This window comes from Nannospalax galili, unplaced genomic scaffold (assembly GCF_000622305.1).
Source record: "Nannospalax galili isolate Female #2095 unplaced genomic scaffold, S.galili_v1.0 scaffold1009, whole genome shotgun sequence".
In the NCBI taxonomy this organism is placed as follows: Eukaryota; Metazoa; Chordata; class Mammalia; order Rodentia; family Spalacidae; genus Nannospalax; species Nannospalax galili.
In genome coordinates, this window is record NW_008360054.1 from 866,360 (window position 1) to 882,589 (window position 16,230).

The window sequence follows — 16,230 nt, forward strand, 5'->3', positions numbered from 1 at the left end:
GATGACCAATCTCCTTTCTTGTGGGAAACATGATCTTCCCATTAAGCTGAAGCTGAGAGGAGAATGTCAGCCATCTCAGGCTGAGGAATGTGAGGGTAGCAAGGAGTGGGGTAAGGTTAACCACATTTCTGTATATAGTTATTTTATAGTCAGAGATGAACTTCTGGTCTGCTATAGCAGAGTTAAATGACTAATGTGTTGATGTAGTATATGTTATAGCAAAGCTAAAATAATGTATTTGCAGAGAGTTTTGACCATGAATATTGTTTGAGATATACATTCATGCTAAAATATAAAGAAAATATCCCTAAATTTACACATTTCACTTTACCTCCAAATATCTACACTTTTCATAATTTATACATAAAGTTTTAAATTTACTAACAGATTAAAAATCTATAAGTAATGTACGAAATCATAACATTTTCTCTTTTCATTTAAGATTCCTCAATCTGTGTGTAGCCAGAGCTGTGTTCCAGAGTTCAGGAAGATTCCACAGGAAGGAAGACCTACCTGCTGCTTTTCTTGCGTTTTTTTTCCCAGAAAGACACATCTCCAATAAGACAGGTAGAAAATACTGAACCACCCCATGATAATATCTTCCCTCAAACCACTTCTCAATTTGAAGAAAGTTGGGACAGAAGTGATCGTTTCATAGTGCACCACTCCTCACAAAGTCCACATTCACTCATTCTTCTCATCACAAAGTGATCACTATAGCATCCCATAATATATAAATCTTGATTTACAAAGTTCATCCTGTAAGGTTGCTTGTGGCACTAATTGTATTGTTTGTCCTTCTTTACCATCTTGTACTGAGGCAGCATCATATAAGATTTTACTACATTCTAGGCTGAAAGATCCCTGTGAAATACGGTGTGTAGTCTCCCAACTTCCTTGTGGCTTCATTGGTCTTAGAACAATTGTTCTTATTCGTGAATAGGTAAGCAAAGAGAGAATATAAACAAAAACATAAGTATTTTGTAATCTTCAGTATCTAGTGGAATAATTTTATTACATAAACACTTTATATCAAAAATGGAAGAAAAAATTTTTCAATATATATTTTATTGAAATTTGTGCATTTAATAAAATACATCTTAAACATATTTAGACATGCTTCACCATCTACACAACCCCATATATCACCACCAGATCTCATGCACTCTGTCACAAGGCAAGATTGTATCCCCAGATGTCCTTCAGTGTGAGTTCATCCACTGGAGCCTGCCCAGTGTATATCACCTCACTCACTTAAAGAAGATTAATTCTCACTTCCCCAGCAGTGATAAGCTGTCAATATTTCCTCAGCTGAGGTTGGGAATTCCTGACCATTTCCCAGTTCTGTGCTGATCGGTTTTTGACTGGTTGAAGCTTGCATGGGTCTTATGCATGTTGTCACCCTTGCTGTAAGTTCATATGAGCAACTTTCCAACTGCTGCAGAAACTCTATTTCCTTGTGGTCCTCCACCACTCCTGGCTCTTACAGTCTTTCTGCCCCATTTTCCAAAATGATCCCCAAGCCAGTGCTGGGTTAGGCTTAATATAGGTGACATCTCCAGGAACATGCACTCTTCAGTCTCTTATTTTCTACACTTCAGCAAGTTGTGGTCTTCTCTGTTCAAAACTCTCTGTCACATGAGGAACTTACGCAGGTGTGAGTTGAGAGATGAGGTGTGCATTAGTATTCTATCTCCTGTTCCACTATGTTCCCTGAACTCTAGGTTTGGAGGTTTCATTGTACATAAGCCAGTTAGGGCTGGGCATCACGCAGACAGTTATTTTATGAATTTGATCAGTTGTGGAACTCTGCAATAGCCTCTATCTGTTGCAAAAGAAGCTTCTTTGATGAAGGGAGGGAGATTGACTCATCTGTAAATTTATGGATACATACTTAGGATGCGGTAAGGTGTTATGTTTTCCTGGGGATGTGACAGATGTAGAGTTTTAACTAGTATCGTGCGTCTATGACATCTCCAGCCATGTTACATTTAGCTGTTTGTAGTACCACACATGAGTTCCCTCCAACGAGAAAGCTTTAAGTTCAGTTAAATAGCTGTTCATTTCCCCCAAGATAAAAATGCCACTACTTCACCAATGTAGTTTGCTGTGTTGGTCATTGTTGTGTTTAATAGGCTTTAATGCTGGGGTTGAACCACTGAAAAGGAAATTAAAGGGCACTACTTGGAAAAGAAGTCAAATTATACCTATTTGCAGGGAATGAAGAAGAAATGGCAATAGGCTGTTAAACTTCAACAACTGCCCCCAAACACCAAAATGCTCCAGTAAGCCTCCACCACTAAAAGAGTACACAATCTGCCCAAACAGCACCTATGGCTGGGGAAGCATGTTATACATGAGTCTGTGTAGTACATTTCTCACATTTGAACAAGCAGGTAAAAGGAAGTTTTTCTCCATTTCAATTGGAGAAGAAATATTTAATACTGATGGAACAAAGCAAATATTGTAAGGCTTAACAGTCCATATCTTACCTTGCATATGCCATTGGCAAGCCAGACATGGGGATAAATCAAGCACTTGCTGTACCACTCATATACACAATAAGTCTATCTAAACCAAACAAAAATTGAAGACCTGCTTTCAAGGGTTTATGCCATATTTGCATTGAAAGTAATTTTTCTGGTTCAGGAATTCACAGAGGTAATCAACCTTATAGATAGTTTGTACTCAAAAAGAGCAACAAGGATCACAATATTTTTAAGCTGATAAAATGATTAATTTTTGAAACTGAGAGGCTGATTATTTCTTCTGCAGATGCACAACAATGTATCGAGTGCCCTATCCTAGAGTTCCCAAATAGTGAAAGAAACCACTGCCTGAGCAAGTCAGTGATCTTCTCGGCCTTCAAGGATTCTCTGGGGATGGCACTAGTTTGCACAGCTTTGTTCTTTTCTGTCATCACAGCTGTGATTTTAGGACTCTTTTTGAAGTACCAAGACACAGCCATTGTGAAGGCCAATAACTACACCCTCAGCTACATGTTGCTCACTTCCTTCCTCTCCTGTTTCCTCTGTTCCTTGTTTTTCATTGGCCATCCCAATAGAGTCACCTGCACCCTCCAGCAAACCACATTTGCACTGGTATTGATGGTGGCTCTTTCCAGTGTTTTGGCTAAGACTCTTACTGTAATATTGGCCTTCAAGGTTATGAAATCAGGAAGAACAATGCAGTGGTTGTTGGTATCAGGAGCCACTAACATTATTATACCCTTCTGCTTCTTTGTCCAACTTATTCTCTGTGTAGTCTGGCTGGGAAGTTCACCTCCCTTTCTTGACACAGATGTACTATCTGGACCTAGCCACATTATCATTATATGCAATAAATATTCAGTCATTCCATTATACTGTGTCCTGGGATACCTGGTAGTTCTGGCCATGGGGAGCTTCGCTGTGGCTTTCATGTCCAGAAATCTGCCTGACACTCAATGATTCAATGATGAAAAATTCCTGACCTTCAACATGCTGGTGTTCTGTAGTGTCTGGATCACCTTCCTTCCTGTCTATCATACCACCAAGGAGAAAGTCATGGCGGCTGTGGAAGTCTTTTCCATCTTGGCCTCCAGTGCAGGGCACTTATGCTGCATCTTTGTCCCCAAGTGCTACATTATTTTAATAAAACCAGAGAAGGATTCTTTTAATATCTTAAAGAACAAAGGGCATTCTAGAAATAGCTGATGTCTTGGCTCAACCCATTAATACATTGTCATATTGTAATGAAAGCTACATCTTTTTCTTAATATATGGTAGAATAACATAATTTTTAAAATTCCATTTGTCATTATGTTCCATCTTTTTTTTGGAAGGTGTATTTACATAAAACTAACATATCCATCCACTAAGACTGAAAAACAAAAATCATTTTTAAGAATATTATCAATTCTTGAAAAGTTTTGAACTATCAACTTGTAGACACCAGGAGAATTTTAAGTTTGAAGAAAAATCTATATTAAACTTTACTTAGATATTTTCCATTTAGTCTTTCATTGCTTTGATCTTTATAGCCTTTTATTTTCTGAGTTATATTTTTATAATATAATATATTTCAAAGTTTTGCTAAGTTAAGGTGTTAAGTCAAATTTTTTTCCATATGTATGACATAATTCCAAGTATACTTCTTTAAAATTTCATTGTAGAGCTGTTTTCGAAGTGCTATTATTTTATACTTTACATTTCAAAACAACATACACAGTAAGTTTACAAAAGTATGTTATTAATTTTGTAAACTTTATACAATGATGCATAATACATTTTGGTCAGATCCTCCCCCAGTCCCCTCCCAGTTCCTCCCTCCACTCCCATTCCCTCCTAACACTGTGTCTGTGGTGGAGCTGCATTAAAGGAAATATAACCTCTGTAATTATTTACCAAGTGTGAGTAAAATCTGTTCTGAAGTGTTCTGATTTTTCTGCCCAAACAAAGGGTTTTCTTTGTATTGAACAGTTTATCAAGTATGTCATAAGAAAATGAGGAGGAATTTTGTCTTAATGAATCCATTACTGGGAATTTTACTATGAAAATATTTGTTTTTGTGATACCTATGGATCATACTAAATGACATGCAGACACTATCCACATTTTCCCATATGTTGCTTTCTAAAATTATTTATTTTTAGATTTTTTTCAAAGGAAATAAGAGATAGTTTTTTCTGGATGCAAATGTGAGTGACCATGGCCTGGGAACCGAGATTTGGGTTACCCTCAATTTCATTTTCCAACTTGGCAACTTTTTCATTAAGTTTTATAATAACAGAACAAATAAAAGTCATATTTCAAGACACTTTTCAAATACAGTGGTGGAAACACTAAGTCAGGTATAGCCAAAGAGCAATCTCAACTACAGGCCTCAGATGCTATCTGATGGCATTCTTAGGCTTTATTTGGTGGGAACTGTTTCTTTTGTTAATACATTCTATTAGTCATAAGATGTTAATACAGAAACAGAGGTGGGCAAGGAGTGGCTATTTATGGGTGCTAAAGAGATCCCAAAATAATTTGTGAAAAGGCTCTCAATCTTCAAAATTCCAAACTCTCCACAGTCACTAAAATATTAATTAGTGATCAACCTTGAAGAAGGTTCAACTCAAGATGCAGGGGTTCTTTCTGGTAAGGTTCTTTCATAGTTTCCCCTGTGATATTTATTTTTATTTTATGTATATGAGAGTTATGCCTGCAGGTATATAAGTTCAAATGTGTTGTGCAGTGTCTGCAGAGGATAGAAGAGGGAGTCAGACCTTTTTAACTGGAGTTACAGTTGGTTGTCAGCTACCATGTGGTACTGGGATTAGAACCTAGGTCTTCTGCAAGAACATCCAGTGTTCTTAACTGCTGAGACATCTCTCCAGCTCTGTTTTCCAAAATTTGTTGTGAGTAATTTGTTACTTGCATCCCTGTTGCTTTCAGCAATGATATTAAGTCTAATTATAGCATCACACATACACGTATTTTGTGTCTTGGGTATAGAACATTCCTGAATGAGAAAAAGGGAACAGGGTTTATGATTAAAGATCTGCGCAGGTTAACTTGTAAAAGTTGATTATATGGACTCCTAGTCAGAGTAACATTGATTACATTGTTTTCTTAAAGGCCTTTAAACTTAAATATAGTTGACTATACAGTTTGAAAACAGTTTTAAATGATCTTAAAGTTGCAAGAGGCATTCCCAGAAAAATGATTTCCAAAGTGTCTTTTTTTTTAAACTAAGAAGTCCAACTTTTTCTACCCATATACTCAGGAGTGTGGGGCCATCCACTGGAGCATGTTCAACACACCAGTATCTACAACATGAAAAATAAATGGACTCTAACTTACAGAAACCATCTGTTAACAGCTCCTCAGCATGGGAGGGGACTTGTGAGCCCTAACTCTTTTGTGTCGGAATAATGACTGGCTTGATCTCTGACAAATTTTAGGCAGGAAATTGCAGCTGGTATGAATTCATGGGTGAACTGGTTCTGTTTTGTCCATAAAATACTGTTTTTCTCCTGTCTTCTTTGACTTACAAGTCTTAAAATCTTTCCCTGTAGAATTTTGTGATTGTCCTTGATCCTTGAGGAGAAGTGTGGTTTGGAGGTCTCATTTGTGGCTGACATGCCACAGATATTTATTGTTTTCACAACCAGATATATGTTTCTATCCTAACCATCATTCACTGCACAAAGAAATGTTTTGATGAGGTCTGAGACAACACTAATATATGTTCATAGAGGAAGGAATTTAGAGGGTTGTTAGATAGTAATGCAGTCATTTTATATTTTGTACATTCTGGGGGTAAAGTTCTTATATTAAATATTTTTTATTCAGTCTTTGGGAATTCCATACAATGTATTTTATTCAGATTCAGACCCTCTAGACAATTTACAGGCCCATCCTACTAATACACCAGAAAACACATCCTATATTATTGTTTTCCTAAGATGTTTATCAAGTTTAATTTGTGTTCCTCAAATGCTTTTAGGTGTGGGTCTTTTCTATGGAGTGTGACTAAATTATATGGCATTAGGAAGCTTGCTGGTGAGACTTGAGAGATGTCTGCTCCCCAGTGGTGGAAAATACTAAAATGTTAGATCAAAAATTTAAAAAGCCAACTGTAACTCTATAAAAATTATGTGGCAAAACATTGTTAAATAAAATTGACACACCCTCACCCAGCAGCTGCCAATTGCCAGTAACTCCTCAGATACTACTGTGATGTTTTGTCCACTTCTCCTCCAATTCTGTTTTCTTTCTCTCTTGGGTTTCTGTGGGATTTATGCATGCTGTCACCAATGTATAACTGCCATTTTGTGTCCAGAAAATAGAGTTTCCTTTTTATTCCTAGACCCACTCTAGCTTTTACAGTTTTCCCATCCAGTCTTATGCAATGCTCCCTGAGTCTTGGGAGAGGGTATGATATAGGTATACCATTTAGGGCTGAAAACTACATATTCTTTTATTCTCTGAATGTTGATAGCTGAGATTCTTTGTGGTAGTCACCATCTGTCACAAGAAGAACCTTCTCTGGTGAGAGTTGAAAGATTCATCAATCCCTGGTATTCAAATAAGTCATTAGGAGTTGATTTAGTACTGTGTTCCTTTAGCAAAATAATAGTATTAGATTATACCCTATTGCCTGTGACATGTCTAGTCACAGCTTCTTGGCCCAGATAACAGTTACAGGTTTGGGGTTCTTCTTGTGAAGCAGGCCTTAAATCCAAGTAGAAAGAGGGTGGTTACTACTGTAACACTTAAGCTGCTATTATACCATTGCAAACATCTTGGCAGGACCATGCTTATTGTAGGTCACAGGGTTCAAATCTGGGTAAGGTTGAAGATTATATCTCTTCTCGTAGCATGAATAGCACTTTCTAGTACTATGAAAGCTTCCAAGTAGAGAAGAAACTTCAATGCAGGCTTGATTTCTTCATGTTTGTTTTATGACTCACATATATCTAGTCTTCAGAAGGATTGCCTTACCTTCCAGTTCTAGGTACTAAAAAAACAATGGCAATAGCCAGAAAGTGTCCTCTCAGAAGCTATGTGACCATACCTGATCAATAGTTCCCAAAGATGGATTCAATTCCTGGCATTGAACTTTTGGTTTGCTACTTATGGTGTCTGGTAGTGTTGCCTCCCCTCACATGTTGCCTCCATTTAAACTGTTTTAATATTGTATGTGTGTATATCTTCAGAGACTTCTACCCAAGTAGGTTTCCATGACTTAAAAAGGCTCTTTCTCTTCCATTTCTATCCCCATATTCCCTTGTCTGCTCTGCCCTCCCATTCTCCACTCTTTCCTATTCCATGATTCCCCAATGACCCTTTATATCACTGCATTCTATTTCACCTCCCATTTTGCTCCCTTTCACGGCCCCTAACTAGTTTCCTGATCCGTTTGGACTTTCCAAAGGAGGTAGCATGCACTAATGAGAGAGACCATGCAACATTTGTGTTTGTTGTTCTGGGTTATCTCACTCAGGATGATTGTTTCCAGTTCCGTTGTATTACTTTGCATGTTGCATAGTTAGCTTGTCTTTTAAAATGTTTTAATTGATTCTTTGAAAATGTTATACGATATATTTTTACCATGTTCAGATCCCCTCTTCCATCTCTACCTCTAACCTACAACCCACTGCCAGTTTCAAGTCCTCTATTACTATTCTTTTGTTAAAGGCCTATTGAGTATGTTCCCCAAATCCCCTAATGACTGGGTCCATCTTTGGAGTCCTTTAAACCTACCAACTAACATACTCTAAAAGAAATTGATCCAACCTATCTACAAAGTGTAATTTTCCAGTAGATCCATAGCTAGGGATGAGGACTCCTGCTCACCTGCCACCTCCATGCTGGGTTTTTGTCAGGTTTGTGTCTTGCACATGTTCTCACCAGTGCTATGGGTTCATATGTACATCTGCCCTGTTGTGAGATACTGTAATTTTCTTGTACTTATCTACCACCTATGGTTCTTACAATATTTCCACCTCTCTTCATCAATAATCCCTGAGCCTTTGGAGGAGCTGTGATATATATGTATCATTTAAGGCTGAGGTACTACATATTCTCTTATTCTCTGCATGGTTAGCAATTGAGGCTTCACTGTGTTAATTGCCATCTACTGCAAGAAAAACCTTGGGACAAAGTTGAGAGAGTCACTAATTTCTGAGTATAGCAATGAATCATTAGGAGTCCATTTAATTTCAGTCTATTAGAATAATAATAGATTCTCCCCTATGGCCTGTGACCAGTCTAGCCACATGTTCTTTGCCTTGATAATAGTACAAGATATGAACTCTTTCATAGGAAGTGTGCTGGTTACTCATGTAACATTCATGTACAAGTAAACATATCCTGTCAGGTCATTGGCTACTGTAGCTCCATGGGTTGATAGCTGGGTAATCCAGTACCATGAAATCTATCCAATAGACATGAATCTTCTAGGTCATTACTAGCTGGATTTCTCCATGCTTTTTCTGTGATTCATATATGCATTGTTTTCTGCAATAAGGTCTCACTTTGAAGTTCTGGAGAGTAACAGAGAAAAATTGCAATCATCACTATTGTGTGAGAGACAATGGGAACCTCATGTTTTTAATGACTTGAAAACAGGGAGGCTGTTCCTGGCACTGAGTTTTTGATAGGTTAGGTTGTGGTGTCAGCTAGGGCTGTTGAACTCCTTTTCCTTGGTCATTCCATTTAAACTCCCTTTATGTTGTATATGTATATATATATATTTAAGAAGCTTCTAGAATAGTAGGTTTCCATGTGAATTTTTCAAACAGCCTTTAGAGTTAGTTAACATTCCCTTGACTCCTACCTCCACCTTGCCCTCCAATTGTAACCCCAATTTAACATTCACTTTCACTAAGGGGAAATTTATTTGTCTTTACTTAATAATATTCCATTTTGTAATTGTATCATGTTTTCATTATCTATTCACCAGTTGATTGTCATCTAGTTTTTTCCAATTTTCTGGTTATAGTGAATAGAGCAGCAATGACCATGGATGAGCAGGTACCTCTGTAATAGCATATAGAGTTCTTAGGGTATATGGTGGAATGTATTCATGTGTACTGATCAAAACAGGGTAATTCTTTGTTTTATTATCTCAGGTATTTCTCATTTTTTACATTTAGGAATAAATAAATACTCTCTACTGGAAATTTTAGGTTTTTTGACTGTAGAATTTCTTCCTTGACTTAGAACACAAGAAATCATTTGTAATATTCAACTGCTCTCTTTTCCTCATTGACTCTCCTCTGTCCTGATTATTGTCTCTTGTTCCACTCCCTGGCCCTAGGAAAGAACATTCCACTCTCTTCTATGTTATCCATTTTGAGGTTACATGTATATTTGTCAGATCATGACATACTGACTTGTCTTCAGTTTTTGGTTTCTGTGTTAGTCTAAATATTTCATTCAGTTTTATACACTTATAGATAAAATGTGTGCTTAATTTCATTTTAGTATTTTATCTACATATGTGTAGAAACACAATTGTTGGAGTGTGTGAAATTTTGCTTTCTTAATTTTTCTAGTGATTTTTGATCATTGCTTTAGAATTTTATAGATATAGGTCATGCTGTAGCAAACTTATACAATATGGACATTATCTAGAATAAAGAGCTTTACCTACACTTTTCACAAGCTGTTACTATTTATAATGCAAACAAACTCAATAAGCTATGTGCTCCTCTTGTGCACTGATCATGTCACCTTAACCCCTCAGGTCCACCTCTTTGGCCTCCACCCAAGGTAGTGTAAAATATAGTATAAATGATTTTATGTATGCACACTTATATACCAAGAACCTAAAAGCAGTGTTTCTTTTCTCTTTGCAAAGAATGAGAGAAAATGAGAAGTTTGCTTGTAATTATATGTGTAATATTCTAGGTGTAGGGATCAGAGAGTAAGATTTTCTCATAAGTTAACAGTGCATCCTTTCTTAAAATTCCCCATTTTATGATAGAGATATTGTTTCAATAAAAGAAAGAATGAAGGCTGGCTTTGGAGCACTATTCTGAGAGAAATCTAAGGGAACATATTCTCAGAGATTGGGTCCACTCTTGGCCTTAAAACTAATTCAGAGTCAGACTGTCTCATAAGACAGACTTATAATGGTAATGTAGCTTAGATACATTGAACATGTCACTTTCAAACACAATTTGTTTTAATAAAATGGCAAAATTAACTCCATTTTGTTCTGACTTTTATACAATACTGGGAAACTTGCAAGTAGCCTATCCATCCTAACTGAAACTTTATGTTAACTGAAAACCTCTTTATTAACTGATCTGTTCCTAATCTGGTGTAACTATGGCAATCTGATGTAACAATGGTTATTGGCTTTGTACCTGATGTGATGTGCCACTAACTGGGGACAGTGTTTAAATACTTGATCCTATGGGGAGCCTATGGGGACATTCTCATTCAAAACATCACATCCTCAAACCTCAGACTGTGTCCTTATTTCAAAACTGGGTTATCACAAAAATAATTAGTTATGATGAGGTCACATTGTAGTAGCATGGGTTTGAATAATTTAAGAAATGTTGGCTGTAGATTGTCTTTGAATGTCTGATAGAATTCTGCTGTGAATCCATCTGGGCCTGGGGTTGTTTGGGTTTTTTTTTTGCTTGCTTTTCCTGAGTCTTGAGGTGTACTGTTCAGTCATTTATATCTGCTCTTTCTTATTTTTTTACTGTAGGCACTTAGAGTTAAAAACTATTCTCAAGACGTTTAAAGGGTCACAGAGGTTTTGTTGTGCTTTATTAACATGTTCATTCAGTCCCAGGAATAATTTTATTAATTTCTTCTTTGACTCATACATCAATCAGAAGTACGTTGTTTAATTTCTATGATTTAGTATAGTTACTAGAGCTTTTGTTGATGATTTTAATCTTTATTGCATTGTGATCTGACAGAATGCATGGAATTATTTCATTTATTTGTGTTTGTTCATATTTGTTTTGTGTCTCAGAAACTTCTGTGGACTGATGAATAGAAAGTGTATTCATTAGTGCTTGGGTAGATGTCTGTTAGGTCCATTTGATTTAAGATGTCATTTAATTCATGTCTATTTATTATTTGTCCAGTTTTCCTGTCTATTGGAGATAGTATGGTATTGAAATCACCAACTATTAGTGACTTGGGATTAATATGTACATTAAAGTCCCGTTTTATGTAATATTGTTTTATGAAATTGGGTACAACAGAATCCTATGCATGTATGTTCTTGCTTGTAATATTTTCTTGGTAAATTTCTCCTTTGATCAGAATGTAGTGACCATCTTTATTGCTTCTGATTAATTTTAATTTGAAACCTATTTTGTTAGATATTAGAATCACGACTACTCCTTGTTTCTCAGTGTTAGTTTTTCTGAATATTTTTCCCCATCCTTTCACCTTAAGGTAGTGCTTATCATTGAAGGTGAAATGAGTTTCTTGAAGACAACCAAAAGACAAATTTTGATTCTTAATCCAGTCCAGTAGCTTGTGTCTTTTGACTGGAGGAGTTGAGATCACTGATATTTAAAGTTATTGAAAGGCACTTGTATTGCTTAATGTCAATTTTGTTTTGTGTCCTCAAACCTGTTAGTGTTAAGATCTACAGCAACCCCCTCCCCAATGCAACAGGGCCTCACTGGATTCTTCCAGAAAGCTGATGGTGACTGTCTCGACATCAGCAGAGAATCCAGAAGTCTGTGTGTGCTCCTGGTTCACATCTGTGCTTGACACTAGGTCTGTAGTCTGTGCTAGGTCAGTGGTTGAACCTCTATCCATGTCAACCTTTGGATCAGCTGTGAATACCACCTCATCAGAAATCTCTGGGTTAATAGTCAATTCTACTAGTTCACTAGTTAATTCTGATAGATCACTAGTTATTTCCTGTTGATCACTGGTTGATTCTGGTAAACTATCATGAATTGAGACTAGTAGGTCACTAGTTGTATCTAGTAGCTCGTCACTGGTTGAGTCTACTATATCACTAGTTGATTCCAGTAGGCCATCACTAGTTGATTCTGGAAGGTCTTCAGTTGAGTCTGATGGATTATAACTGGTTGAATCTAGTAGGTAACTAGTTGATTCCAGTAGGTCTTCACCACTTGGTTCTAGCTGGTCTGTAGTGGACTCTATGAGTAGAGTGGGGAAAGCCTCAGGCAGGGAGCACAAAGTAGCAAAGCATGATGCCTCCATGAGGGTGGGGCAGCAAGTCAGCAGGTAGAAGCAAGGAAAGTATGATAGGTAAAAATCTGGGTCTAAATCGGGAGAAAGCACCAGGACATGGACAAGAACTCTGGCAGGATATAATTTATTAGCAGGGAAAATGCACGGGACAGTTCCCCATTTGAGATAGAGGAGCTGTCAGTTTACAGGCTGTTGGCTGGAGGCTTTTATAGGGAGTTTTTGGGGATGCGGAAGGCTAGAAAATACTTTTTAAAAACAAGTTAGGTGGGGGAGAGAGTCCAAGGGTTATCAGGAGAGAACAGCCTCTGGCAAACCACCCTCTGTCCCCTTCTGTCAGCTAGGATCTGGGCCATAGGATAAGGAGTCTTTTTATCTTCCAAGATTATCAAAAGGAAAGCAGGATGTGCTGAAACAGCTCTTGCAGCAATCGGGTTTTGAGTCATAGGTGTAGGGAGTCTGTTTATCTTGCCTGCAGGTGGTCAGTGTGCTCATTAACTCAGTCCCTGTAATTCCAGAGGGCTTGCAAAACCGTGGGGCCCTGTTGCATTGGGGAAGTCCTATTTTGTTTTTCTGTAATGATAACTGCATTTTTTTCTTTCTGTAACCTCTTGGGTATAGTCATTCCTGTCTTCAGTCCTTTGTACTGCTTTGAGTATTCTCTGTATGGATGGTTTGGTTTACATGAATTCTTTCATCCTATTTGTGTCATGGAAAAATTTTCTTTCTCCTTTGTGATAGTTTTTCAGAGAAATGTATTCTGGATTGACATTCATGGTCATTTAGAACTGGGAATAATTTGGTCCAAGCTCTTATGTCTTTCATAGCTTGCAATGAATAAGTCTTGTGTAATTATGATGAGTTTTTCATTATATGTAACTTGTTGCCTTTCTTTATCAGCTTTCAGTACCCTACCTTTTTCCATACATTTAGTGTTTTTGCTGTGATATGCCATGGGAAGTTTCCATTCTGGTTCTGTCTAATTGGTGTTATGTGTGCTTCTTGTATCTGTAGAGGCATATCTTTCCTTAATTTGGAGATTTTCTTCTATAATCCTGTTGAAACTCTGGTCAATGACATTGACCTAAGAGACTTCTTCCTGCATGCCTATGATGCATAGATTGGGTCTTTTCATGGTGTTCTATATTTCCTGCCATTCTATTCCTGTGGTTTTTAAAATTATGTTCTTTGCTTGAGCATTCCAGCGCTTCAACTTTGCCATCCAGTCTTCTGTTTTCCATTTCATTCATTCTGTTTGTGAGGGTTGCTTCTGTAATTTCAAATTGTCTTATTGAAATTTTCTATTCCATTTTCTTTTCCACTTGGGTTTTCATCAATATTTTTCTCTTTTGTGAATTCACTTTTCAAGCCCTGAATTGTTTTTGTCATTTCATTCCACTTTATATTTGTATTTTCTTGAGCTTCTGTCAGACATTTACTCTTAGTCTCTTTAAGTTCTTTGAGTTGTCTTTCTGTATGTTCTTTGATTATGTTTATGAGTGTTCTTTGCAATTCTGAGTCCTGGGGTTCCTCTGCATAGTTCTCATTGTAATATACTTCTGTAGGTTGGGTGGGTTTTGGGGGGACATACTCTCTTGGTCTTTCATATTATTTGTATTGTTGTATTGCTATTTGGACATATGAATTTCTTTTGTTGGTTGTGAGTCTGATATGGAATTCTAGTATGACTCTATTTAGCTGGTGCTTGGTTCTTTTCATATTAATGTTTTATATTGTTGGTTGCTTTTCACCTGGATGTGCATAGTTAGCTGGTGTATGCTTCAGTTTCTCACTTTGGATGTTTTATTGGTGTGATACCATGGTTTCAAGATGATTCTTGAGGTGCTGTCTGGCAAGGAAAATGGAATTCAAGGCTATGGGGGTCCATTTGTTGGGTCTTGTCAAACTAGTGTGGGAGTCTCATGTAGGCATATCAGGAGAAGTTCCTTGAGCCTAGGTAGAGTAGTATTCAGGTCTCAGGGAGTCAGATCAGGAGGGGGCCCAAGAATAAGATGAGTGTGGGGACAACCTGCGGATGGTTTTTAAAAAAAACTACACAGAATAGATGTGGATCCTGAAGCTGGAGAATGCAGCTGCTCTTGGTACAGGAGATCAGGACACATTGGGCAGGGTCTGGGTTAGGAGACTAGTGCAGATATCTGAGGCTGGAAGAGCATGAGTAGACCTAGGCTAAAAGGAGGGACAGCTTAAGGAGAGAGAATGGAACATCTCAGAGTGCAGGAAAATCAAGCTGTAGTGGATGTGTTCTCACCTACAAGAGTAGTAGGCTGGTCTCTGGCAGGCAAATGGGGGTTGGGCAAGGGCAAGGTATGTGTGAGGACAGACTCGGAAGGGTCTAGCAAGCTAGGCAGTTTAGGTGTGGCCCTGAAGAGAATTCAGCTAATGGAAAAATTCAGCTAGTCTGGGTACAGAAGATTAAGATGCATTGGGCAGGGTCCGAGTTAAGAGGTTAGTCCAGAGATCTGGGGCAGGAAGTGCAGGAGTGGGTCTAGGTCCAAGGATGGAAGTGGGACAGCATAAAAAGTGAGAATGGAGCTGCTCAGGGTACAGAGAAATCAAGGCCCAGTTGAGAATAGTGCATTCTATACACAGAAATATGAAAAGCCAATTTCAAGATTTTCCCTTTCATTATGTCTTCACAAATTTCAGTTTCCTCTTCTTTTGAATTCCACTGAAATAGAGATAAAAGGGACAAATCACTAATTCTTGTGTCAATTCCATTTTGTGACATGATCATGCATTAGGGAACAAAAATGACATTTTATTTATGGGATGTCATCTCTTGGAACATGTACACACACAAAGGTGGGCATGTGTGGGTTGCTAAGACACTGAAGCCCTGTCCTGAAGTCATTGCCACACTGAAGAGAATGTCTCTCTGTCAAGGGCTTTTTTGAAACTGGATTTATAGAGCCTTGGGTTTCTGAAAGGAACCATCTTAAACAGACTTTGATAAACATAATATCAGTAACTAAACCTCTAAGACATGAGAGAGACTACCACACTAATATCTCTGAAAAAGCTGAAGTCCATTTTAGAATCTTGATTGCTAACTAATCTAGGAAAACTGCAGACATTGCATTGTTTCTGGGTTTTATGGAACTGAGTGATTCATACTTTTTTTAAATATTGGTACCATAATGCTCATTAATAAGAGTTTAGCAATAGAGAGCCATGCATTGTGTATGATTTCCTGGTTGCAACATTTGAGTATATTTCTAAATCATTCGTAGGCACTGAGCATGTCCTCCTGTAATGACGTAGACAAAAGAAATTTGTTTACTTCTGATCAATAGGACACCACTAGGACTCTGTTTAACATGCTATTTCAACTGGGGACCTTTCCATGGTTAGGAGGTTAGGGATCATGTTTTTCAAAGCATATGTTCTTTGTATAATACAGTGTATTTCATTATGATGTCTGGTATATGTTGTTAAACTTCTTTAAAGTTGTCCAACTTCAAAGTTTTTGTTGTCTAACTTCTTCATATTTACTCCTACAATGCATACACATATCCCTCTCCTTTGTCCA

The 16,230-nt window shown here is 37.5% G+C and overlaps 1 pseudogene; it reads left to right on the forward strand.

Moving 5' to 3' along the window:
• Position 1: 1 nt before the first annotated feature.
• Positions 2-3,695, forward strand: LOC103726542 (annotated as a pseudogene).
• The last annotated feature ends 12,535 nt before the right edge of the window (positions 3,696-16,230 follow it).